This window comes from Oryctolagus cuniculus, chromosome 11 (genome assembly GCF_051225735.1).
Source record: "Oryctolagus cuniculus isolate XC-2025 breed Fujian yellow rabbit chromosome 11, ASM5122573v1, whole genome shotgun sequence".
NCBI lineage: Eukaryota > Metazoa > Chordata > Mammalia > Lagomorpha > Leporidae > Oryctolagus > Oryctolagus cuniculus.
In genome coordinates, this window is record NC_142877.1 from 89,032,893 (window position 1) to 89,059,155 (window position 26,263).

Genomic DNA, 26,263 nt, shown 5'->3' on the forward strand with positions numbered 1-26,263 from the left:
ACAATTTTTAAGAAGATAGCTTATCCTGAGGCAAGATCCATTAAAAAGTATTTTGATGTTTTTTGTGAATTCTCACAAGCATGGGGGTTTATCAAAGTCCTGCTTTATGATATGTGTATACTTCACTAGGGGTTATGTTTTACCTTTTCTAAATATATACCTAACTAATTACCTAGGAAACATTTAGAATAAAGCAAGATTCTTTGAGGTACAGTATGTAATTATCCAAAGAAGAATCTAATTCTGGACATCAAATATATAGAACATTCATCATAATCAAATACTAATAAATAATGCTCTTATATGATAAAGCAAACTCAAAAACCCTCAGAACTTAGGTATATAACTTCCTCTGAATACGTTAAAAAATTTAAAGAGCATTTATATTTCTTTGACTTGAAATTCTATTAGATTTGTCCATCTCATAGAGACTATAGAGTTCTAATTTTAATTTTGTTTTCATTATAGTAATAGTATTTTGTATTTATACAGGAATTCACAGTTGAAAATAATACACACATCAGTCATATTATTTAATGACAAACAATAGCCATCTATTAAAGGCAAACATTATTAGGAATTAACAATCCTCAAAAGGTTTAAGTGACTTGTTAAAGTTTACTATTTTTAGCAGGATAGTCATACTTTGAATATTTATGTGGAAAAATGTTAAGATTGAAATTTTAAGAAATCTATAAGTTCATTTAAAGATCAATACAAATTCATTACCCTTTTGTGCTGATTAGCTAAGACAACACTCACAATTTCTTCTTAAATAAATTATTATAAGATCTAGCACTTCAAATGTGATGAGATTTGAAAGACAATGCAGTAGCCGGCGCCGCGGCTCACTAGGCTAATCCTCCGCCTAGCGGCGCCAGCACACCGGGTTCTAGTCCCGGTTGGGGCTCCGGATTCTGTCCCGGTTGCCCCTCTTCCAGGCAAGCCCTCTGCTGTGGCCCGGGAGTGCAGTGGAGGATGGCCCAGGTGCTTGGGCCCTGCACCCCATGGGAGACCAGGAGAAGCACCTGGCTCCTGGCTCCTGCCATCGGATCAGCGCGGTGCGCCGGCCGCAGCACGCTGGCCGCGGCGGCCATTGGAGGGTGAACCAACGGCAAAGGAAGACCTTTCTCTCTGTCTCTCTCTCTCACTGCCCACTCTGCCTGTCAAAAAATAAAAAAAAAAAAATAAAAAAAAAAATAAAAGAAAGACAATGCAGTAGAGCAGAGTACCTGGACACAAAAGATGTGGGACCCATGTGTTTGAGGGAAAACCCAACTTGGCTACTGATTGTTCTTCGACTACTTATTCTCCTCATTCTTCAGATTTTTTCGTATGAACTTTTAGAAAATTATATCTACCTCCAACAATTATTCTGTGGAGGAATAAAGTAAAAAACTTTTGGAGTTTTGAAAACAGCATAGTGCAGTGTAAATGTTCAATCCATCCTATTGCCTATTTGCTACTTTAACCCAGTGAAAAGGAATGCCAAATTAGGAGTGTTCCCCTATCTTGTACAGAATTAGTGAATATATAGGCACATGTGTATGTGTATCAAGGAGGAAAACAAGTGAAATAATTGACAGCCAGAAAGAAGGAGCAAATGAATTTCACACATGTAAAGGTGATGATTGGTGCAGGAATGTCACCGATTGGTTACACTGAACAGTTGGGACTGGCCCCGGTGGAATGCCATTTGATGTTTTGTGGAGGAAAAAAACATTCCCTGATCCTCTAGAACAATCCAGCACATGATTTAACCTACAACTTTACATGTTAAATGATAGCAAGGTTTTAACTTGTACAATAAACAGTTGTAATATGCCAGCAAATGAGTAGGGACTCAATGATACAAGTAATGGCTGAGGATTCAAAGTCACTGCATTTTAATTTTTAGACCTAGATTTATGGTATTAAATCATATGTGGTACAACCTTAGGAATGTTGTATGGCTAATGCCCCTGCTGCTCTAGGTATGTGTTTTAGAAAAGGAAGTGGTATTTTACAGGAAAGAATTTCTCCACAAGCGGCTTTATATGCAAGTCTGTTTTCAAAAAGCTGTTTCTATAAAAAAAAAAAAGTTTCAGTGCTTCCCCAGTAAGGAACTAACCTGGAAGCAAGCCAAGTGTTTAGTACTGAACACATTTTAAGCAAAACCAATATTGTAGGCTGTCAGATACATTGATGTTAATGGCACATTAGATTATTCTTCAGACCTTTATTACAAGGACTCCAAAGGTGCGGCCTTTGATAGGTGACAGTCTTGCTGTGTTTCAAGGAGTGGAACATTTAATCTCCCTCTGAGTTGCTAGGCATCACAGTTGTATCACCTTGGTCTTAATGGTTTATTGGTAAATTCCACCACAAATTCTTTCTGCGGTGACTAGAGAGAAGGGTGAATTAAGCAACCTTGATAATAGCAAGGCAAATCACTTATTTAAAGCTTGTTCTTTTTAACTTGAATAGGAATTGCCTTTCCAAATATGTATGATCTGAGGATATTCATAATGTTTACTTAAATATATTAGGAGAAGAAATTATTTTTTTCCTTTTGAGCTGAATTAATTTTCATAAGATTTCCACATAAATCTAAATTAGAATAAGTAAATGTATAAATTAACTTTCTAGCATTTCTTACTATCAAAATCAGTTAAATACATGTTGCTATGTCCTTTTGATTGTATTATGGGTTCATTTTACACTGTACACAAGTTTATTATATGTATCTTGTGATACATTGTTTCTATCTGAAACTGGACATGTTGCCCTCACTTGAGACTTGATGATAATATTTATGTATTTATTCTAAATAGTAATGTATGATATCATGGCAACAATAGTAAAAAAAAAAAGGTATGAAAGTGGGCCAAGATGAAAATTTATTTGATACATATGGTCTACTTAAAATAGCCATCTTGTTGGCCGGTGCCGCAGCTCAATAGGTTAATCCTCTGCCTAGTGGCACCAGCACACCAGGTTCTAGTCCCAGTCGGGGCACCGGATTCTGTCCCGGTTGCCCCTCTTCCAGGCCAGCTCTCTGCTGTGGCCTGGGAGTGCAGTGGAGGATGGCCTGAGTCCTTGGGCCCTGCACCTGCATGGGAGACCAGGAGAAGCACCTGGCTCCTGCCTTCAGATCAGCCCGGTGTGCCGGCCGCAGCGTGCAGGCCGCGGCGGCCATTGGAGGGTGAACCAACGGCAAAAAGGAAGACCTTTAAATCTCTCTCTCTCTCACTGTCCACTCTGCCTGTAAAAAAATAAAATAAAATAAAAAAATTAAAAAAATAGCCATCTTGTTTCATTTTTGGTGAAAACATATATATGCACATTTCTCTAAAGATTAATTCTAAATAATATCTGAAAATAATGTATATAATTGAATAATTTCAAATAGAAATTGACATAACATCATCTTATATTGATATAGAACCAATATTCAGGAAAGAAATTTCATGCAAAGAAAACTAAGGATTTGAATTGATTTACATAAAATGGTAGGTAACCCAAGATTAATAAATGCAGCCCTTTAACCACCGCATGTAGATGTTTATTGAAGAGTGACTACATGCCTAACAACACACTCTGTATGCACACTTGGGAGAAACTCTCCATCAAGTTTGAATCACACTGCTGAGTCAGCATGCTGTTGTGGCTTGAGTATCATTCTAAATGCAAAATAGGTACAAATCTCTGTGTGATAAACAGTGTAAACAAGCATAAGTCCCCGTTGCAGTGACAGTTCTTGAGTGCATAGAATTCTTGATAACTCACACATCAGTGCATGGCTCTTGGCCGACATAAGTCGTCCCTTGCAGTTAACTGTCCTTTTTCTCCTCACATAAGTTGCTTGGGTTTCGTCTTCTCTAATTTTACTCTCTGATTTATTCCTATGTCTGTTCTAATTTGTATTCTTCCCACATTATACCCCTGAAACTGCTATTAGCTATATCACCAATGATTGCCTTTTTGCTAAAACCAATAAACATGCCTCATGATATTTTTTTTGTTCTTTTCCTACACATAGATTAGTACTGCATTTGACAATATTATTTCCTTTCACCTTCATTAAGTACTCTTAAATCCAACATTATTTCTCAGTTTTGCTACTTATTTTGGCTGTCTTTATTTCTACCTCTTCTTAAATGTTCATATATTTTAAGAAATTTATTCTTCTTAAATGCTTATATATTTTAAGAAACCTGTCCTTAACTCTACCTAAAAGACAAACTTTCTTCTTCCATTGCTGGAACAGTGTTTCATTTCTATAGCCTTATAATATTTTATGTTTTGCATCTTTTTCGCAGCTCCCCCCCCATGAACTTTAGACTTATTTATTCAGTCAGATAATGCATATTATTTCTCTTTCCTTGGTCAAAAAGTCATTTTTTATCTCTGCTTTTCTTATTATCAATGCTACAATTTTTGTTCATGTCACAGCATGTCTTTCTTGAATAATTTTACATGACTTCTCTGTTTCAAAATTATCTATCTCTAGTTCATCAATAGAGAATTAAAAGGGATTTTTTTCTTTTCTTTTTTTTTTTTTTTTTTTTGACAGGCAGAGTTTAGACAGTGAGAGAGAGAGAGAGACAGAGAGAAAGGTCTTCCTTTTTCCGTTGGTTCATCCCCATAATGGCCACTATGGCTGGCGTGCTGCGCCCATCCGAAGCCAGGAGCCAGGTGCTTACTCCTGGTCTCCCATCCAGGTGCAGGGCCCAAGGACCTGGGCCAACCTCCACTGACCTCCCGGGCCACAGCAGACAGCTGGACTGGAAGAGGGGAAACTGGGACAGAATCCGGCACCCCAACTGGGACTAGAACCCTGGGTGCTGGCGCCGCAGGCGGAGGATTAACCTAGTGAGCTGCGGTGAAGGCCAAAAGGGATTTTTTTCTAAATATAGACATTTTCACATCATTTCCCTAACAAAATTAAAACTCTCAATGAGGTCCTCCTTCTTGCATGTTACAAAACAAACCTCATATTAAAGCTTTACAAGACCATTTTGTAACATTTACTTTATTTCTTGACAAATCCTCCAGTCTCATTACCATGTTTCGATCCTCTAACACCTAATTCTACACTACCATCATACTTATTTCTTTTGCAGATTGATGAATATAGATGCTTCTGTTTTATCTCTGAGTGTTTGTATATGCTCTCTGAAATGTCGCATCATTTAACTTGGCCAACATCTACTCATTGTTTTAGTTCTAAGTTTAGAAAATATTCCTCTGGGAAAATTTCCCTAAACACTGTAAACCAACTACCCTTACTGTGAATATCACAATGCCCTACTCTTTTTTTTTTTTTTTTTTTTTTTTTTTTAACAGGCAGAGTGGACAGTGAGAGAGAGAGACAGAGAGGAAGGTCTTCCTTTGCCGTTGGTTCACCCTCCAATGGCCGCCGCGGCCGGCGCACTGCACTGATCCGAAGGCAGGAGCCAGGAGCCAGGTGCTTTTCCTGGTCTCCCATGGAGTGCAGGGCCCAAGCACCTGGGCCATCCTCCACTGCACTCCCTGGCCACAGCAGAGAGCTGGCCTGGAAGAGGGGCAACCGGGACAGAATCCGGCGCCCCGACCGGGACTAGAACCCGGTGTGCCGGCGCCGCTAGGCGGAGGATTAGCCTAGTGAGCCGCGGCGCCGGCCTACAATGCCCTACTCTTAAGCAGAGACCATGAGAAGATGATTCGAGAAGACCAGTACCCATGTCTTTCTTATTGGTATTATTGCTAGAGTTTTCCATAGTGTCTGTTGTGGTATTAGTTAAAAACCAAATACAGCAACTACTAAAAACCCTAAGGATCAAGTCTATATAACAGAAGGTATGCATATTTTAGAATATGTTCATGGATTAATATACCATTTCATCCCATTTCTAGATGAATTCTAACCTGTCTTTGCAGCAGTTGAGAGGTCTGATTTATGGCCATTCAAAATGTCAATGTAAATTTTCTACTGACACCACAGAACTCTACATTTCATCATCACTTAAAACACATACATTTTCCATAGAAGTAGAAAGGTACAATCTCATCTAACAGTATAAAGATAGGGTTTGTCAAAGGTGGTTGACATAGCAGCTCCATAAAATCATCAGAGACTTGGATTCTTTCCTGCTATCAATTCTCCCATAATAATTTCCTTGGCCATCTGGCTACTCAAAATTGGCAAAATATCTGTAGTTGTGTTAAAGGAATTTCACCTCTGTGTCTTTATTTTAGTGAAGAGTTATTCTCATCATCGCCACCCTAATCCTGGCAGGTGTCTGCTCATATTTAATAGGCAAAAGTAAGGTCCTAATTTCATTTCTAAGTCTCTGGCAGTTAAAGATACAATTAAAACAATTGCACTGAGTTAATAATGGGAAAAATAGAAACAGATGTCAAAGAGTCAACTACTATGACCAATATAAAACTAGTCAAGAGTTATCACTATTCAGGTTCTGAAGCCAATGGAACCAAATACAGGAATATTATGAACAAGAGTAGGGAGCTAGGAGCTCCTACATGGTCAAGTAAAAGGGTGGTAATTGCAAGCAGGAACATTGAATATCCTGATAAATACTTGTAAATATCCTGGTGATCATAAGAAAGTGGTTTCAAAAAAAAACTTCAGCCATATTTGTATACCTGGTAAAGGCTTTATCTTGATCAAGAAAATATATGCCCCATTAGTACAATCTGAGAGAGAGAGAGAGAGAGAGAGAGAGAGAAGAGTGTGAATAAATAAATAATATTATATAATAATGTAGAAAGCATACACCTTACACACCATATCTAAACACACACACATACACACACACAAATAGACACAGGACAATGTCTTTTTAAAACATTAAATATTTTCTAAAACAGTGTGAGTAAATGTTCTGGAGACAGATAGCCTACATAGAGTTTGTTCCCCAGTTTTATAACTCACTAACAACATGGCCTTCCTAATTAATCAAGCTTCCTTATCAAAGAAATTCAGATTATAAACTGTCAAGACTGGTGACTGGTAAATATAAAATGAGTAACATAGTGCCTTGTGTAAACACCATAGGAATACTAGCTATAATATTATTATGAAATAGCTTTTTAGAATATTAAGGTGTGATAAAATAAGCAAATATCATGCATAAAGCTTTTTAAAGTTTTTTCTTTAATTAGACTTGAGCAGAATATAATTGTTGCTTCAGTAGGTTCAACTTCTTTCTCATATTTGTATCTCTGAGAAAATTAGGAGAAGAAGCAACGTAGAATAGAAGACATTATGGGAGAAACTTATTTCACTTTAACTTATTTAAGGCACATAGTCCATTTATAATAAAATAATATTTCATGGAAACATGAATCAAAGATATCACATTAGGGAAGACAGAAAATAAGATACCTAAATTAACATGAAAATTGACATAATTAGATTAACTTAACTGTTAATCTACAAATAATTTTACCTTACAATCATGAAGTGCAAGGAATTTGTGTTTTACAATGCCATCAAACTTTAAATCATTAATACTAGGATAGCTAGGAATTTCTTAATACTGTTTAATCCCATCAACATGAAGTTTTGGAAAAACATCATACTATTTATAATGGTTTTAAATTAGAAAAATTCAGCAAACAATGAAGCATGAACATGGTTGAATTTATCCTTTAAAGAAATAATTATAAAAATATCACAAATTTTATTTTCTATTTCCAAAACACACAAATGGGTTAATATAACACCACTAACTGTCCTTAGTAGCACCGTGAAATGGTGAAACCTCACACTCTAAAGACAGACAGTCCGAGCACAAGAACAACATCTATTTCATAGTGTAATTAGAGAACTAAATCACACAATACATCTAAAACTTTAAAGAACAGTCAATATCTGGGTCACAATAAACATATGACAAATACCTAACTAGAAATTTAGAACTGTGACCTATGTAACACAATCATTTGGTTAATCTTCAATAAATCTCTAAATTGCATTTATTGCCAAAAGAGCGATGCATTTATAACAATTTCCTAAGAATGAAATTTTCTCCAAAACCTACTATTTCCTGCTCTCTATTCAGTGGGAGTGGTACCTTGTACAAGTAGGCATATTATATTTATGTGATTCTTGTATACAACTTCTTAATATATGGAATTATTTTGCAAAATTTAGGTAGATTTAATTTATATTTATTGTGGAATCAGAATGCAGTCAATAATAAACTGAATTGTAATATATCATTTCTCTTTATTTTTGAAAAGTTATGGGAATCATTGTTAAAATCAGAATTGAAACACATTAGTGCCTTTCCCTCTGCTGTAGTCTCTATTAAGGGGTAAGGGGTCTGAAAATCCTAAATATTAAAGTTGGCAAATTTGGACTTCTCCTAGTACATTGTATAGTGAAATAATCCAAAATTCTGAACAAATAAAACATGCATATAAATCAATGCCAAGAATGATCTATCACTGAAAGAATTCAGTTTTCTTGAGATCTATTAAGTTCTATTTTTTAAAAATTTTCAGGTTTCTTTTTAAAATATTTATTACTTATTTATTTACAAGGTAGAGAAGAGGCAGTGTAGGCGAGAGACTAACAGCGGGTTTCCCATCCGCTGGTTCATTGCTAAAATGCCAGCAAAGGGGCCGAAGCTGGAGCTTGGAATTCATTCTAGGTCTCCCATGTGGAGGACAGTACCCAATCATTTGAACCATCACTGCCCCTCAGTGCCTTCATTAGTAGGATCTGGAGTCTGAAGTAGAGCTGGGTATCAAACCCAGACACATTGATATGGGACATGGGTGCCTTAACCACCCTCTACATTGCTAGGCCAAACATCCATTCTCATAATTTTCTGATTCTATTAGAGTATCAGATGTTATCTCTTACAATCTTTAAATTTATAGAAGCAGAAGAAAAAATGAATTCTGTGCAAAGCAGACATATACATTCTACACTGTCATAGAGTTTATTTGAATTCAGCTTGCATGGTTTCAGGGTCAGCAGTTACAAAGCTGTTAGCAGAAGGAACAGCGTTAATGTGCTGGAAAACCTGTACAGCCCACATAGCTTCATAGTAGATCTAAATTTGCATTCCATTCTAACTTCAAATTGTTAAGCATTTTTACTCAATAATCAATATTTCATCCAGAACAATAATAAAACATAGAATTATTTATGGTTATAATTAAGGTGAATTTTTCAGTCACAAGAGGAATGGAAAAGTTACTTGAAAGGTGATGTGATTTAATGAAAAGGCCATTGAACAAGCAGCTAAGCTCTCAAATGAGATAATGAATGCAAAAGCTTTTGAAAAATATAAAGTATTATGCAAACTCAGAATATTAATATTAATCATTTCTAGTGGACCTCATAGGTTGTAGAGCTGTCAGGCCAACACTAAGATTTGTTCAATAAAAACAGTAATATATGGCGCCATGGGAAACTCTAAGACCCCTGTTTTAACATTAAACTTGGAATTTATTGTTTTTGTGATCTTAAAGGTTGACCCTCTCTACACACAATCTTTTAACATTGTTTATTTTTATATAGTGGTATTTTGCTACAGCTCTTGTCTTTTTTCCATTAGGAAATGTTCTACAGTAACTGCATTATTAAAACTGGACTTGTTCCAAAAGAGTGGTCAGAGACCACTGCAAACTCTGATTCAATCTCAGTGGACTAACTGCAAAGTAATTGTCCCCAAGTCATCACTTTTTGGATGTCTCAATAAATCTGGCTTTGATGACATGAAAACGTTCTTTTATAGAAGGCTGTGAAGGAAGGAACATGACTACATTTGCTGTAAAAGATAAATTACACAGAAATATCTGAGAGCCAGTGAAAGGCTTAATTTAAGAAGACACATCTCTCTCTCCCCTCTCCTCTTCTCTCTCTCTCTTTCTCTCTCTCTCACACACACATTTTTGAAACTTGAATGTTTCAGTGATATATATTTTACACATGACATTAATAAAATCTTTTTTGTATTTATTTCATACCTTTTCCAAGTGAAGTTAAGAAATCACCATGAAAATTCTCAATAATTTTAGAATACAATTATGTAGAAAGTATTTGAAAAAATATAATTTATCCTGTCACAAAGTGATAAAGCATAAAGGGCTTAGGTAAATTAGTGAGAGATTCAGATGTATAATCAAGGTGTTGTACTTCTTTCCCTTTTATTTCATTTTAACATAAGCATCTTAATTCTTTTATCTTTCTTCACTGATTAAAACATCCTTTTCTTTCCAAGTAGAATATTAGCTCCTTGAAAGATTCAAAATACAATTTTAAATATTTGCTTGAGTATGGCCTAATGTAAAGAAAGACATTAATAAATAATTATTAAGTGCTATTTGCTTTTTATTTAAAATGTATGTACATAATGTGTGTGATTTTTATAAATCACAACTTGCAAAAGGATTACTACTTATCCATATAATCTCTGACCTAAGGCATGTGAGTACAACTTTTTCATGTCATATGTAGCTTTCCAAATAGTCTCATGCATATTAATGAGCATGTGTACTTTTATTCGTCTTAGATTTATATTTGAAAGGCACAGTTACACAGAGAGAGAGGGAGAGAGAGAGAGAATCTTCCATTTGCTGGTTCACTCCCCAAATTACCAAAGTGGCCAGGGCTGGGCCAGGCTGAATTCAGAAGCCAGGAGCTTCTTCCAGGTCTCCCAAGTGGATGAGGGACTCAAGGACATAGGCCATCTTCCACTGCTTTCCCAGGCATATTTGCAGGGAGCTGGAATGGAAGGAGTAGCTGGAACTTGAGCTGTTGCCCACATGGGATGCTGGCAGCACAAACAGTAGCTTTATGTGCTAGGCCTCAAAGCTGGCTAAAATATGTGTATTTTTTGTATTTTCATTTTGTTTAAGAATAACAACAAAAATATATTACTCAATATATATATATTTTTAGCAATATTTATTAGATAACTCTTTTTGGAATCTCTCCATTTGGAAATAACTTTAAATATACCAAAATGCAGCAAAAAACAAGTATAAGGAACACTCCTACACACTTGACCTAGATTTAGATCCAATTCTTATTTGTTTTAAACTTTATTTTATTTGTCTGAAAGGCAGAGAGACAAAGAGAGACAGAAAGAGATCATCCATCTGTTGGTTCATGCCCCAAATGTCCACCAGGACTAGATCAGGTCAAACCCTGGCACCAGGACTTAATCTGGGTCTCTTACATGCATGGCAGGAAACAAGTACTTAAGTTAACATACTAAAACCATCACATGTTGCTATCAAGATTGTATCAGTAGAAAGCTTGAGTTGGAGTGGAGCTGGAGCCCCAAAACAGGCCTTTTGTTATAGGATGCAGGTATCCCAAGCAACGTCTTCTCTGTCAAATGCCCACCTCAAGATTCAGTTTTTATTAACATTTTAACATATTGCTTAGTCTTTCCCTTCTCCCCTTTGACTCTCTGGTTGTCTGTCTCCGTGTCTCACTCTCCTGAATCATTGAAGGGGAAGTTGCACAGATCATAGCCTTTTACCCTTACATATTTTTATTTCCTAACACTAAAGATTTTCTGTTACACAATCACAATAAAATGTAACAATTTCAGTATTTAATATTAATAGAATAATTTATTATTTAATATTACTTTTAAAATTATTACTGAAATTATTTAAAATTATTAAATGTTATTAAATACTAAATAATATTTTAAATTCAATACTAATAGATTATTTTAAAATACATTTCTGCCTTCCAATTTTGCCAATTAAACAAAAAACATACTTTTGAGCACTATAGCCTTTCTCCTATAGGATCAGGTAGTGGTATTTAGCTGTCATATCTCTTGAGGCTCTATCCTGAATCATATCAGGATCGTTACCTTTCAGGCCATTTTCAATTTTGAAGAATCCCCTGCCTCCCTGCTCTGTTTTTAATAGAATATTCCTCCCTTTGGTTTGTCTGGACTTACTTCATGATTGATTTTAGGTAACACATTCCAGAAAAAAAAAAAGAATAATAATGCATGAGTGGCTCCACTCTTCTCTTGGAACATAATATGAGAACACACAACTTCCATCTGTCCCCCACTGATGGCATAAATTTTGAAAACACGATTTATTATCATTCAGTTTTCCACTGTAATGGCTTTTTATTGTCCCTTGAAATGAATAAACAGTCTTTAGGCATACAAATATCCTGCTCAAATCAAAAATTTCCCCCTGGATTTACCAAGTGTTTGTGATTCTTGTCTGATTCAGTCTTTGCTATCATACTAGCATGATGACACTTTTCCAACTCTCACTTTCCTTGCACATTTAGCAGTTGGCCCTCCGCACTCTTATATATAAAAGGACCCTCTCTCCTCACATATTTGTTAACTATGTATTGTTGATATTGACTCATGAATTGCTATTCGTTCAAAACTTTAGCATTCATTACTTTACTTAATCATTTCTGTACTACGTTTTACCAGATTGGGTCATGGTCATTCTCAAATGTGTGGGAGGATTGAACTCGGATGCAAAGCTATACTGTACAATAGGAAACATGAGTCCAACAGAGAGCCCCCCACCTTGGGTTCAATCTATATTTCATCTGAATCTGCATCATTCTTTATATTTAAGTGACTGAGTGAAGTCCTCAGAAGTGATTTGGCAGTAGCAGCCGACAGTCACTTAGAGGTCTTAAGATGTTCAGTGGTTGCTCCCTGTGTGGTAGCCACAGCATACGGTGATCCTTATTTAGTTCTCTCAATGTGAGTATGAGCAGAACCTGGGACTGACTGATACCAAATAAAATATGGCAGAAGTGATGGTCTGTCACTCTCATTATTACCTGATAGTACTATCTCCGATTAAACCTTAGCAGATTTAAGCAAGAGATTCTCATACTGGCATGGAACCAAGCTGCCATTCTGGGAGAGAATTGTCAGTGAGAGAGCTTCCCATCAAGGAACAAGGGAGGGTGTTGACAGTGAGAATGGACCCCAACTGATAGCTGACCAGTGAATTGGAACTTCCGCAGCCGCAAAGAACATAATTCTACCAAAGCACCTGGTCTGAAAGAGAATCTTGAACTTCAGAAAGGAACATGTCCTAGAAGAATCTTATTGAAAGCTTTTGAAATCCTGGATACAAGATGTACCTAAATTGTGCTTGTATCAGCGAACCATTGAAATTGTAAGATAATAAATCACTGTTGTTTAAAGCATCTAAGTTTGTAGTAATTGGCCACACAGCCATGTATACTCAGACACTGTCCACGAAGTGAGAGGAGCTCAGCAGGAGAAAAGAGTAGCTGTATCCAGCCACTACTCACACCACTAAGTCCATCTCTTCAGACGATCTACAACTTCTAAGCCTTCTACCCAGTTTGAGCAAAAGATGTTATGCATGCCCCTCAAACAAATTAACCAAACTGGTTTCTATTCTGAATAAATCAGAAAGCTCTCGAGAATAATTCTTGGGCCAGCACTGTGACACAGGAAGTTAAGCTACTGGATGCAATGCCAGCATCCCATATTAGAGTACGTATTGTTGTCCTAGGTGCTTCAATTCCCATCCAGCTCCCTACTAATGCACCTGGGAAAGCAGCAGAAGATGGTCTAAGTATAGGTACACACATTAATTGTCCATTAATTTTTATACATTTTTGTGTAATATTCCCTCTAATCAAAAAGATTTTTAACCTGTGTCCATAATATGTCTCCAGGTTTCAGCTAATTTTACCAAACCTCAAGGTGTAGGAGCTCTTCAGTTTAGCTGGTCATGAACATTTCCTGATATACTATGGCTTCTTAGAAAACCTGTGATCAACTGAAAGGCCCTGTATACTTGCTTATAAAGTCAAGAACTGCTTATTGTCTATAAACATGTTTATAAGTAATTTAGTGTTAAAACAATCATTTTTATGAGAATAACTACTGAAGAACAACTTCCACGGTTTTCTGTATATTTCATATATGTGGCTTATCCACTGTCAAACAGCCTTGAAGTTCTTAAAAGTTTAAGAAATGCTTTATAAATCTGTTTTGTACACACTATAAATTATGACTCTATTTTACACAAGTTATGGAGATCAATTTACAAAGGTAAATGTTACTGTTTCACACATCTATCCATCAAATAAAGTTTTTCAATTTCTGATGGAGTCATTATTTGACAATTCTTTCCAGCAAATTTTTATTCCTTTTCAGGACTAAATTGCTTGAACATGACTTCAATTCCTGACTATCAATTTCCTGCTGGACTCCTTGCTGTCTAGCATCTCAAACTACTTTCTTTAAGTCCACCAGTGACCTTCCCTTCCATTTAAAGTGCAGTTTTCTTTGTTCTTCTATTCTGAGCATTTCTGCTGCCTTTCTTATGATTGGCCACCACATTCCCAGTTCTATTCTTTGCAGTTCCAGCAGCATTCGTCACACTGTGGTATCTCTCTCTCACACACACTCAGTTTCTATGCATATCCTTCAACTAACTGTGTTCTGAATGATTATTACCATATTTAGAGCAAATTTTACAAGTAGATAGGGATAGTACTTTTATTATTCTGCACATAGTTCAAAGTGTGCACTCTGCAGCATCACTGAAAATGATAGTCATGTGATATAATTAGTTATGGAGCTATCCACACAGTAATGGGATGAGGTTGCAGAGATGGGAAGACATTTTATTAGTAGTTTAAGAAAGTCCATCCAATTTTCTTTTCTATGATTAGCACTCACTAGCATTTCAGTGTGCTGTTTTTCCCAGGTGCAAGTACATTTTTTTAAATGTTTCTTTCTGTTCTTACCACTTTTTACCCAATGATATTTCAGCTGATCTCCAGTAGCTGGAGGTTTGATGGACTCTGCCTTTGCTTTCATGAAAATAAAAGTCTAGAGAGGAAGACTGAATTCAGAGTTTTTTTTACCCAAGAAAGCCTCTAAATTAAATCGTTTTCTTGTTACTACTATGAAATGCTTAAGGTAGACTACTGTCTAAAGGAAAGAATTTCATGGTTGTAGAGGTGCAGGAGTCTAGGAGCTTCATCTGGCGATTGCCTTCTTGTTGGCAGAGTCTCAAGGCAGCATAGAGAATTAGATGGCAGAAGCCAGGGAGTATGTGAGAATGTACGTTTCTAAAGGGTCTCTCTCTCTTTTCTTACAAAGCCACCAGGATGAGGGGATGGCAGCTGCACCCTAATGGATTTATCTAATCTTAATCACTTCCCAAAGGTGTTACCTCTAAATACTACAGTCAGAAAGTTTCCATCATGTTAATACCTCAAAATGAGGATTAAACTTGAACACAGGAAGCCTTGAGAACAAACTACAGCAGCCTCCAACTGAAACTTTTGGAAGTGTAAGTGTTAAATATTATTTTAAGATTAATTTATGGAGATCTGTCCTGGTCATCAAGGTTTAGGAGGACCTCCTCAAGGATATATGTCTTTAAGTGACATTTGAAAGATAAATAGGAAGTGTGGGCAGAAGGTTCAGAATGACCTACTAACCACAGAGAATGACTAAAGCTAAAGTTCAGTGGTAGAACAGAGATTGTAAAGAGAGGTAAGGGGGCTGGTGCTATGGCGTAGCAGGTAGGGCCACTGCCTGAGGTGCCAGTATTCCATATGGGCGCCCATTTGAATCCTGGCTACTCCACTCCCAATCCAGCTCTCTGTTTTGGCCTGAGAAAGCAGCAGAAGATGGCCCAGGTCCTTGGGACACTGCAACCGTGTGGGAGACCTGGAAGAAGCTCCTGGCTCCTGGATTCGGATCGGTGCAGCTTGGGCCATTGAAGCCAATTGGAGAGTGAACCAGTTGATAGAAGACCTCTCTCTCTCTGTCTCTCCCTCTTTCTCTGTGTAACTCTGACTTTCAAATAAATAAATAAATCTTTAAAAGAGAGAGAAGAGGAGAATATAAATGTTGCTAGAAGACACACAGCCCCCACTGAGCCTTGCAAACCATACTAACTTTTTATTATCCTCTAATGGAAAGCCCCTGAAGAGTTTTAGGTGACAATGGAAAACAGAATAAAAGGAAGCGAGAGAAAGGAGTTTCAAGTCTAGTTTCATGTTTTCTGCTTGGAGATATGAGTGGATTCCCTCCCCTCAGTCTCATGTTTTCCTTCCTGATCTGACAGTCTACACTTAGCTATCCTCCTACCTCAGAAGCCTCTAAGTCCCATGTCTCTTTTGTTCTGACCCTTGTTCATAATACTATTTAAATAGTGGGATTTCCTAAAGCTTTTTCTGTAGCTCATATATTCCCTCTTCCCATGACACAAGTTCATCAATAATTTATATCCAATATTTACAGGGCATATTGTTTTTTCTATTTAATGGGTATGTCAAGCTTAGCGCATCTAAAGTATACAAGGAAAAGAAACTAGTTCCTCCTCCTTCCCTCATTCCCCTCTCCTCTTACCTTCTCCCCTCCCCTTCCCTTCCCCTCCTTTCTCTACACTTCCCTTCCCTTGCTCAATGCAGCACTCAAGAGATTCATTGACAACCATCTGCTGGGCCCTTTTCAAATCATGGGTCTTCAAAGAATTAGGGACAATCTTTGACCTCAAGGTAATAAATTATTATCCATGACTAGTTGCCACCATCCTGTTTACCAGTGGATGTTTTTAATCATGTATTTTCTTTTTACCTACCCAAAATGTTTACCTTCCTGGATTTCCAACTCTCTAATGTCTCATAGTTCTTCCTATTTTCCTTCCCCTAATGTTCTCTTTCCTGAAGTCATCACTTGCAATGTAACACATGCAATATTACTCTACCAGTCAAGATAACAATTAGGCAAATGGGGAGGAATTTTCCAAGAACTAGGTAAGCAACTGTCTTGCTTTTTCTGGGTTGACCTGTTCTATTGCTTCTTGTGCCTGATGTAACATCCATTTTCTTTATTCAACATCACCACAAGCCTTATGTCTGTTTCTTCACCACTTATCAGATTACTTATAGCAATATAGGCGTGGCAGGCTTTATTTGCTATCATTGGATGTTATCTCTTTTCCTATATTGGAATCTAATCACTATTGTATAAGTGAATAGACTTAGAATATACTATTTTGGGACAGTTTTATGAAACAACTATGAAACTGGTCTTTTACTCTTGCTCCAATGCATAGTTGCAGGTTATTTTTTTTTTCAACTTTTTATTTATTTATTTATTTTTTGACAGATAGAGTTAGACAGTGAGAGAGAGAGACAGAGAGAAAGGTCTTCCTTTCATTGGTTCACCCCCCAAATGGCCACTACAGACAAAGCTACGCCAACCCAAAGCCAGGAGCCAGGTGCTTCTTCCTGGTCTCCCATGTGGGTGCAGGTGCCCAAACACTTGGGCCATCCTCCACTGCCTTCCCGGGCCACAGCAGAGCTGGACTGGAAGAGGGACAACAGGGACTAGAACCCCGTGCCCATATGGGTTGCCGGCGCCGCAGGCAGAGGATTAACCAAGTGAGCCATGGCGCCAGCCCCCTTTTCAACTTTCATTTAATAAATATAAATTTCCAAAGTACAACTTTTGGATTATAGCGGCTTTCCCCCCCATAACCTCCCTCTCACCCACAACCATCCCATCTCCCACTCCCTCTCCCATCCCATTCTTCATCACGATTCATTTTCAATTATCTTTATATACAAAAGATCAACTTAGTATATATTACGTAAAGATTTCAACAGACTGCACCCACAAAGACACATAAAGTATAGAGTACTGTTTGAGTAGTAGTTTTACCGTTAATTTTTATCTTTTCACTTCCTCCATTGTTGATCTATGAATACCTAAGAAAATCTTACAGCAAGGAGGGAGTGATGCAATGTTTCTTTCTATTTTCAATAATTACTAAACAGTTCCTAGGTTGCTCAAGGCATTTCTAAAACAAGTACAATAAGAGTTCATTCTTCTGGACCTTTCAGCTGATGCTAGTACAATACTAAAACATTTTGTAATTGGGGATCAGACAATTCCTATCCCTAACTGATACTTCCTCAAGGTTGTTGATAGTGAAAATAGCAAATAAATATTGACTTTGAGGACTATTCCCAAAACTCTGGTATTCCCCTGAATAATTTCATGTGAGACACATTTTTTTTTATTCTTTTAAAAGATGTTTTAAGAGGCAGAGATACAAAAATGAGAGAGAAAAAGACAAAGAGATAGCTGACCCACTGATTCACTCTCCAAATGTCTACTATGGCTGTAACCAGGCCAGGCTGACCCTGGGAGCCAGGAATTCAAACCAGGTCTGCCATTTGGGTGTCAGGGACCAAACTACTTAACCCATTACCTACTGCTTCCTAGGGTGCACATTAGTGGGAAGTTGGAATTGGGAGCAGAGTCAGGACTCAGGCGTTATGATATGGGATGTGGGCTGCTCAACCAGCCTTTTAACCTCCATATCAAACACCCATCACACTCTTCTGTATTCTCAATTATCCACCACACTAGGGACTATCCATTTAAAAAAAAAATAAATAGAAAGAGAAATATAATAATAATTGAAATTATTCTCTTGGCCTTTGTTATTACATTGATGTGTCAGACTGCTTAAAATAGTTCCACATAATCTTGCCCCCAGGTTCTTTGGGGAAGCATTGCTCATTTACTCAATACCACAGTGATGATCTCATCACAGACACTTGGCAGTATTTAAAGTTTAAGCAATCTAATGGCAACCTCTAGCCACAGATTACAGCAATGTACTTATGACCAGCTGTCCTTCCTGGTTATTTACATTCAGTATTTGTTTCAATATTTAGCAGCCAGTTTTAGTTCTCCCTCACGCCTGCCTCTACTCTTGCTAAACCACTCATCCTTACCTGAGCCTGTTGAGTTTTCGCCTCTCATTTGGACTTTGTCCTTTCTGGAGTCTCCCCTTTCTGGAAGATCCATTGCTGCTCTGTACTTGGAAAACTCTGTACTTAGAAACTCAGCTAAAAGAAAACTTAATGTTTAAGACTTTCCTGTGTTTTACAGATAAAATAAGTCATCCTTTTTCTATTTCCCTGAGTACTTTTTGTGTATCTCTAATATAAAAAACTCATCACAATATATATAATTCTTTATAGCCAACTTTGTGTGATTCTCCGGTTTGTGGGTCCTTCGAAAGCAGCAGGGGTTTGTGGATAACTGTGTGCATGCATGCCTTAAGTGCACAATGATTGCGTGCCAATGCTGTAAATCCTTGTGAAATCAACCACAGTATTTAGAAGTAAAGAAAAAATATATTAGTAGAATGATTGGATTGTTCTTTTAGTTTTTCACATTCATTAACACCTTGATTCCATAACATTAAAAATTGTAGGAAAGTATGTAAATTTTTTTCTGTTTCTCTCCTGACAATATTGGGCATATGGTTGAGGTTCCATTAAAAAAAAAAGCAGGGCCGGCGCCAAGGCTCACTTGGTTACTCCTCTGCCTGCAGCACCGGTTCTAGTCCCAGTTGCTCCTCTTCCAGTCCAGCTCTCTGCTGTGGCTCAGGAGGGCAGTGGAGGATGGCCAAAGTGTTTGGGTACCTGTACCTGAGTGGGAGACCAGGAAGAAGCACCTGGCTCCTGGCTTCAGCGTAGCTTTGTCCGTAGTGGCCATTTGGGGAGTGAACCAACAGAAGGAAGACCTTTCTCTCTGTCTCTCTCTCTCACTGACTATAACTCTACCTGTCAAATAAAAAAAAAGAAAAGCAAACTACCTTACTACTTACATGCACATAAATTCTGAAAACAATCATACTCTTACTTTGCCTTTAAGAGTAGCTTAAAAATACAGAACAACATGAGATAAGAGTTCCAACTTAATTCTAACAGCAGTGCATAGCTCAAATGAAACAATGAGTTGTTGGGAAGAGGGAGATGTCTTCACAAATCAAATAAAACCTTTTATTGCTTCAGGTTTCAAACTTTCATTGAGTCATGAATATAAGAAAATAAGAAATAAAGGGCTGGCGCTGTGGTGTAGTGGGTTGGTGTAGTGGGTTTAGCCGCCACCTCCAGTGCCACCATCCCTTATGGGCGCCTGTTCAAGTTCTGGATGCTCCACTTCTGATCCAGCTCTTTTGTATGGCCTGGGAAAGCAGTAGAAGGTGGCCCAAGTCCTTGGGCCCCTGCACCCACATGGGAGACCTAGAGAAAGCTCCTGGTTCCTGGCTTTGGACCAGCACAGGTTCAGCTGTTGCGGCCGACTGAGGAGTGAACCAGTTGATATAAAACTCTCTCTCTCTCTCTCTCTCCTTCTCTCCCTGTGTAACTCTGACTTTCAAATAAATAAACAAATCTTTAAAAATAAATAAATAAAAGATAAAAATAGTAGCATAGAGTAAAAGAAAATACAAAGACTTTCATTTACATTAATATTTACATTTCTATGTATATATGATACTTCACGTTGTCATATTTAGAATTTTTAAAAGGTTCCTAAAAGTTATTTAATGCACTTTTATATTATAAGTGCAAAATCTAAGATGTATAAGAAATCTTTCATGTATTACATGGTAAATCTATATCATTAAAATTTAATTATTATTAAATCATTAATATCATTAAAATTAAAATTTATTGAAATTAACATCAAATTCTAAGAATAATTAGTATGACTGGTTGTCACAGTTTCTGAATTTGTAGTCTATTAGAGATTTTGTGTTGGTGAACGTCATATATTTTTAAGATACTAATTTATTTAGGAGGTAGAAAGACAGAGATAGAGACAGAACTCTCCTCCGTGGTTCTCTCTGCAAATGCCTTCAGCAGCTGAGGCTAGGCCAGGCCAAAGCCAGGAACCAGAAATTCAATCTGAGTCTTCCACATGGGTGGGAGGGACCCAATCATTTGAGCTATTACCTACTGCCTCCCAGAGTGAACATTAGCAGAAAGTCGGATTCGGGACTAGTGTCAGGAATCAGGAGTAGAGCCAGGACCTAAACCCAGGCACTCATATGGGTTGCAGGTGTTTCAACCAGCAGCTTAACCACTAAGTTAAATACCTTTCCTGAATTTCAGTTTTTAATGACTCTGAATTGATTAACACACACACACACACACACACACAATTCTAAACAAATCAGTAACAATGAAAATATTAAAATTAAGAGGCAACACTAATGGAGCACTTACTATATCCTAGACTTGTACTTGTTTTCAGTACTTGTAGGATTAGTTCACAAAATCTTCACAACTGTACGACATAGGTACTTTTAACTCTCCTATTTTTTAAACAAAAACAGGAAGACTTATACTCTGTACCTAAAACCCCAGTGCATAGAAATTAACAAAAATATCTTTCAAAACATCTGTTATTTTCTTGCTCTACTGAGCAGAACTGCTGGTGAACTTGATTATAGAGTCTTCCGTACTTCAAGGAAAGTTTCTGGAACTTCACTTCATACCATGCCTTTCTATCCATCACAGCAGCTTAATCATCCTCTACCCTACATTATAGGATTCCTTCAGTTCATGGTTTTAAGTACCGGTTATAAGTATGCAGTATGAGTACATATAATCAGTTTTAGCAAAAATACATTTTCCATATTGATCCAAATGTTGTAAAGAGTTTTAAAGTGTGCCATGGCAGATGGCAATGGGGCCACTTCCTTGTCAAGTCTGGAACCTCAATAATCTATATGCTCTGCTCAATTCTTTGCCACTGAAAGTAATATTACAGAAAGAAACTCCCAATCCTCTACTTTTAACAGAATTTAACATTGGACAAAATTTGATGTGAGTTTGTTTTCATTATCATAAAATATCAAAATCATTAGATAAAAATAGCTAAATACCAAGCCCAGCACTTACTAAACTTGACAAAACATCAACTGCTAAATAACCACGGGTTACAATTACATCTTATGCTGTTCTAATGTCTACAAGCTTCTCTGTTTCTGTTCTGAAGGGCATAGGTGAGTATTTATAATTTATTAACCTCTGAAAAGGCACCTTCTAGGCCAACGCTTCTGAGGAAGAGTGAAAGCCCGCTAAAAAAAATCACATCCATATTCATAATTATTGAATTCTAATTTCATTCCTTTGTTCTGCCCATTTCAAATGGATATTATTACTAAAGGGCATAAGTTCAAGGCTATTAATTTTTTATTATGTAATATAAGAGTAAAACATTTTGTGCTAAATCAAGTGTATTCAGGTAACTTTGAATTGTTTTTGCAATTTATAGGTGTGTCAGAAGATACTTTTAAGTGGCTAATTAAATAATACTATCTAAAATAATTTTACTGATAGTTTCTATGTATAGATTGATTTTTCTCTGAGAAGATTATACGTAAGGTCTTCTTTTTCCATTTCAAATCACTCTCTATAAATAAATTCAATAGATAGTAAACTGCACTCTTGGTTCAACTGTCCTTAAAACTAGTACATATCTATGCCAATGTATTGAAAATAATCTTAAACTGGATATCCCCTTTTGTTTGCTTATCCAAATCCAAACTACAAATAATTGGAAGATACTAACTTTATTAATGAAAAGATAAGATTCCTCCATTTCCCATTCTTCTATTTATCTCTATAAACACTACCAAAAGCCAAACAACTATATACTGGATGAACTATTATCACCAAGAATTTTACTGGAAAGTAGAAGATTAACACAAAGCTAGATTTGCTTATATATACACTCTACATATAAATTTTGTCCAAAAATGCTTGATGGTGTTCCTGAAATCCACTATACATTATTTTATTTTTGTGATAATGCAGCGATCAAGTATGCTACAAAATAATCAATAGACATGTTCATGAAATCCAAACATGCAGTATGTACAGGTCTATTTTAGTTTGGAACACACCTAAGAACTTACAGAAACACACAAAATGCATTTAAGTTCATTCATGAACTCAAGTTTTCCAGTTCTTAGAAATGTTTTCAGTTTTAGTCAAATCACACCTTAAAATTAACTCTATATTTGGCCGGCACCGCGGCTCACTAGGCTAATCCTCTGCCTTTCGGCACTGGCACACCAGGTTCTAGTCCCGGTCGGGGCGCCGGATTCTGTCCCGGTTGCCCCTCTTTCAGGCCAGCTCTCTGCTGTAGCCAGGGAGTGCAGTGGAGGATGGCCCAAGTGCTTGGGCCCTGCACCCCATGGGAGACCAGGAGAAGTACCTGGCTCCTGCCATTGGATCAGCGCAGTGCGCCGGCCGTGGCGGCCATTGGAGGGTGAACCAATGGCAAAAGGAAGACCTTTCTCTCTGTCTCTCTCTCTCACTGCCCACTCTGCCTGTCAAAAAAATAAATAAATAAATAAAAAATAAAAAATAAAAAAAATTAACTCTATATTTGTGGTAATTTAAAGAGGGACCTAGTCAGATGGAATGAAAAATATTTAATATATACAAGGATAGAATCATTTACATCAGCAGTTTTAAATACCAAGTACCTAGAAGAGTGTTTGGCACAGAGTAGAAAAAGACTTAGTAACTAGTTAGATATCCAGAAAATGGAGAGAGGACTACAGGAATGGAGAGACTTACTGGTTGCAGACATCAAAATTTGTTAGCTATTTTTGAGTCTCAACTCCTCCACTTACCAATTTATTTACTGGGTAGATTGTTGGCAACAAGTTGCAAATTATTAACCTCTGTTTTCTAGCTGCATAATTTCACTTACATTATCTCAGACTGTTAATAATGAAAGATATTTTGTCCATAAAAATACTTTTTAAGCTTTAAAATACATATAAACAATGTACTTATACACATAAAATACACACCTAAATTTCCATACATTCACATAATAATATTAGCCCAAGGTGTTTAAGATGTTATCACATTTATGGTATCTTCTACCTTAAGTAAAAAGTTGGCCTTGGGAACTTAGAATTAGCATAATGGTCAAGACAAGCAAAGAATTAATGTTATATTCAAGTTCCTGAACTAAGAAACTAGAAAATCAAATGGTACTATGCATTCAGTCATTAGAAGAAAATGAAGGGTCTTATATTAAACTATATTCCAGGAAATAATTAAGGCATACAAAAAATCATCATTTTGAATAAGTAAAAACATATTTTGATGAACAATTTTCCTAAGAAATTAATATCTCACAGCATACATATACCTTCTGGGATATGCAGAAAACTTCAGAAAAGATAACAGGAATATTTGCATCACTAGGTACACCACATATGTACAGTGGATGAAATGATACAGAGAAGAATAATTTTTAAAAATCAAAAGAAGTCTTAACAATAGAATGACCTCCTAAGTCAGACAAGGGATACACACACATCACTACCTGCAGCATCACTTCTCACCCACATCACCCTGCAGTTGGAATCCTTCCTAAAGAGTTTGTGGCATAGGGGATTGTTGTTATCCCATAGATGTCTTTTTTAAAAGACATCAAATCAAATAGAAAACAAAAAGTTTCCATCAACAAAGTACATAAGCCGGGTAGGTCATATCAATGTATGCTGCATAATGTGGTTCAAGAAAAGCAAAGAGATAAGCAAATTAACACTATAATTACTACCAAAGCAGGCATTTGTGATCATAGAGGTTAAGACTCAGAGACCTCTTAAAGAGAAGAAAATGCAATTTAAAAGTCCAGATTGTTCATTGGCTGAGTAAGGTTTTCTTTACTGTGGACAGAATAACATAAATAGATTTTTAGAGGCTGAATTGTTGGGAAACAACCACTTTTCCTTTGGTCAAGATTGATCACCTGTGAAAATGACAGCGTCAATACCGCGGGGTTATTCAATTTCACTTTAAGTACTTAGGGGGAGAAAATAAACAAGCTTCATTACAAAGCTGTGAATCTTTATGCTGTTATGTTCATACTATTAAACTTTCGTTCTGAAATTCATATAATATCTCAATGTAAATTTCCTGGAGAAAAAACGTACTCTGGATGTATATGTGTGAGCTTTTGAAGTTGGGTTGATTATATATTGCTTTTCCTGAGACAACAAGCTGAGTTCTTTGAATCCCATTAATACACACCTGACACTTTCTATACGCTCAGTTTTGTCCAGACCTGAATTGACTGAGAGAGACAAATCGAACAACAGTAATGTCAAGAGCTTCCAAGCAGGACTGGGCTAGCAGAAGATCCAAATGTGTGACATAGCTGAGAAATCCCTGCTGTCTTTAAGTACAACTTGAGCACCTCCAAATTCTGATTTCTAATTTTCAAAACTGCTGGTTTGCAAAGGCAGAAGTATACTATGTTAAAGGCAGAGGGAAGATAAATCCGAAAAGTATAAGCATATCTAAGCTCAGTGGACAGATCATTATTCAAAAGTTTTAGTAGCCTACTGAAATAGAAAAGCTATTAAAAGAACACGTAAATAAATAACACCTGTTATTTTTCTATCTTTATTTCATTAACAAACTGTTTAAAATAACAATAATCTATTGACTTTTATCATAATAATAAGCACCATGTAAAGAGTTAAAAATGTTTTTGAATTCTTCACTCAGTAGCATATACACATTCTCAGCCAATTAAAAGCTTTTCGTGTATCTGATTTTTCAAGAACCGTCAGATTCACTCACCTACACCAACAGCAGTTCAAAATCTGAAAACAGATATGTTTTAGAACAATATTACAAAGATGCTTAGATATAAATGTTGCCACTTACAAGTGATTAAATTATCTAAAGCTTTATTTTCAAGATTTAAGTGTTTTGAGGACTTACACTCCACAGGATTTTCTAGGCGTTCAAAAGCAATCACTGCACTAAATTTTTAACATCTTTTAATGTTTTCTTTTTTTTTTGGGGGGGGGGAGGTTTCCTCTGTTCCTGAAAATTATTTGCTCTCATCATCTCCCTGGGTTGAAATGATAAATACGAACATAAAGTGCTACAACTTCGTTTCAGAAGCAAAAGATTTTGCTCACCTGGTATATTTTGTTTTTCCTGTATAGACACAACTTTGGAAAACTGTCCCAAGGAACTATCATTTAACAATTAGAAACTTTGGCTCATTTTAAATTTATAGCAACATGACTTGGTCATTCATTTCTACTTCTACTAGTAACAGCAAAATATAAAGAAATGAAGCAGAGGAGTATACATACACACATAAGATTTTTAAAACAGTCAAAATAACACTTCTGTAGCAACATTTACTTTCCTTGTACTGAAGAAAAGCTGAATTTACCTGCCATTCATTCTACAATGCAAATTAGTTTCTCAGGTACACATTTGCAATCTCTTTTCCAATTCATTTTGCTAAATCCACATTTCCTTTTAATAACATTTAAACATTGCTCTGATTAAAAGCCTACCAGACAGTAATCCCGTTCAGCCCTTCCACTGTTTCCTCTGTGAGGCACATTTACCTTTATTTTGAAACAGAAGGTA

At 36.6% G+C, this 26,263-nt stretch overlaps 1 protein-coding gene across 8 annotated transcripts in view; it reads right to left on the reverse strand.

The window, feature by feature from the left end:
* Positions 1–26,263, reverse strand: part of MGAT4C (MGAT4 family member C) — a 798,266-nt gene that overhangs the window by 276,272 nt on the left and 495,731 nt on the right. The window lies entirely within an intron of this gene.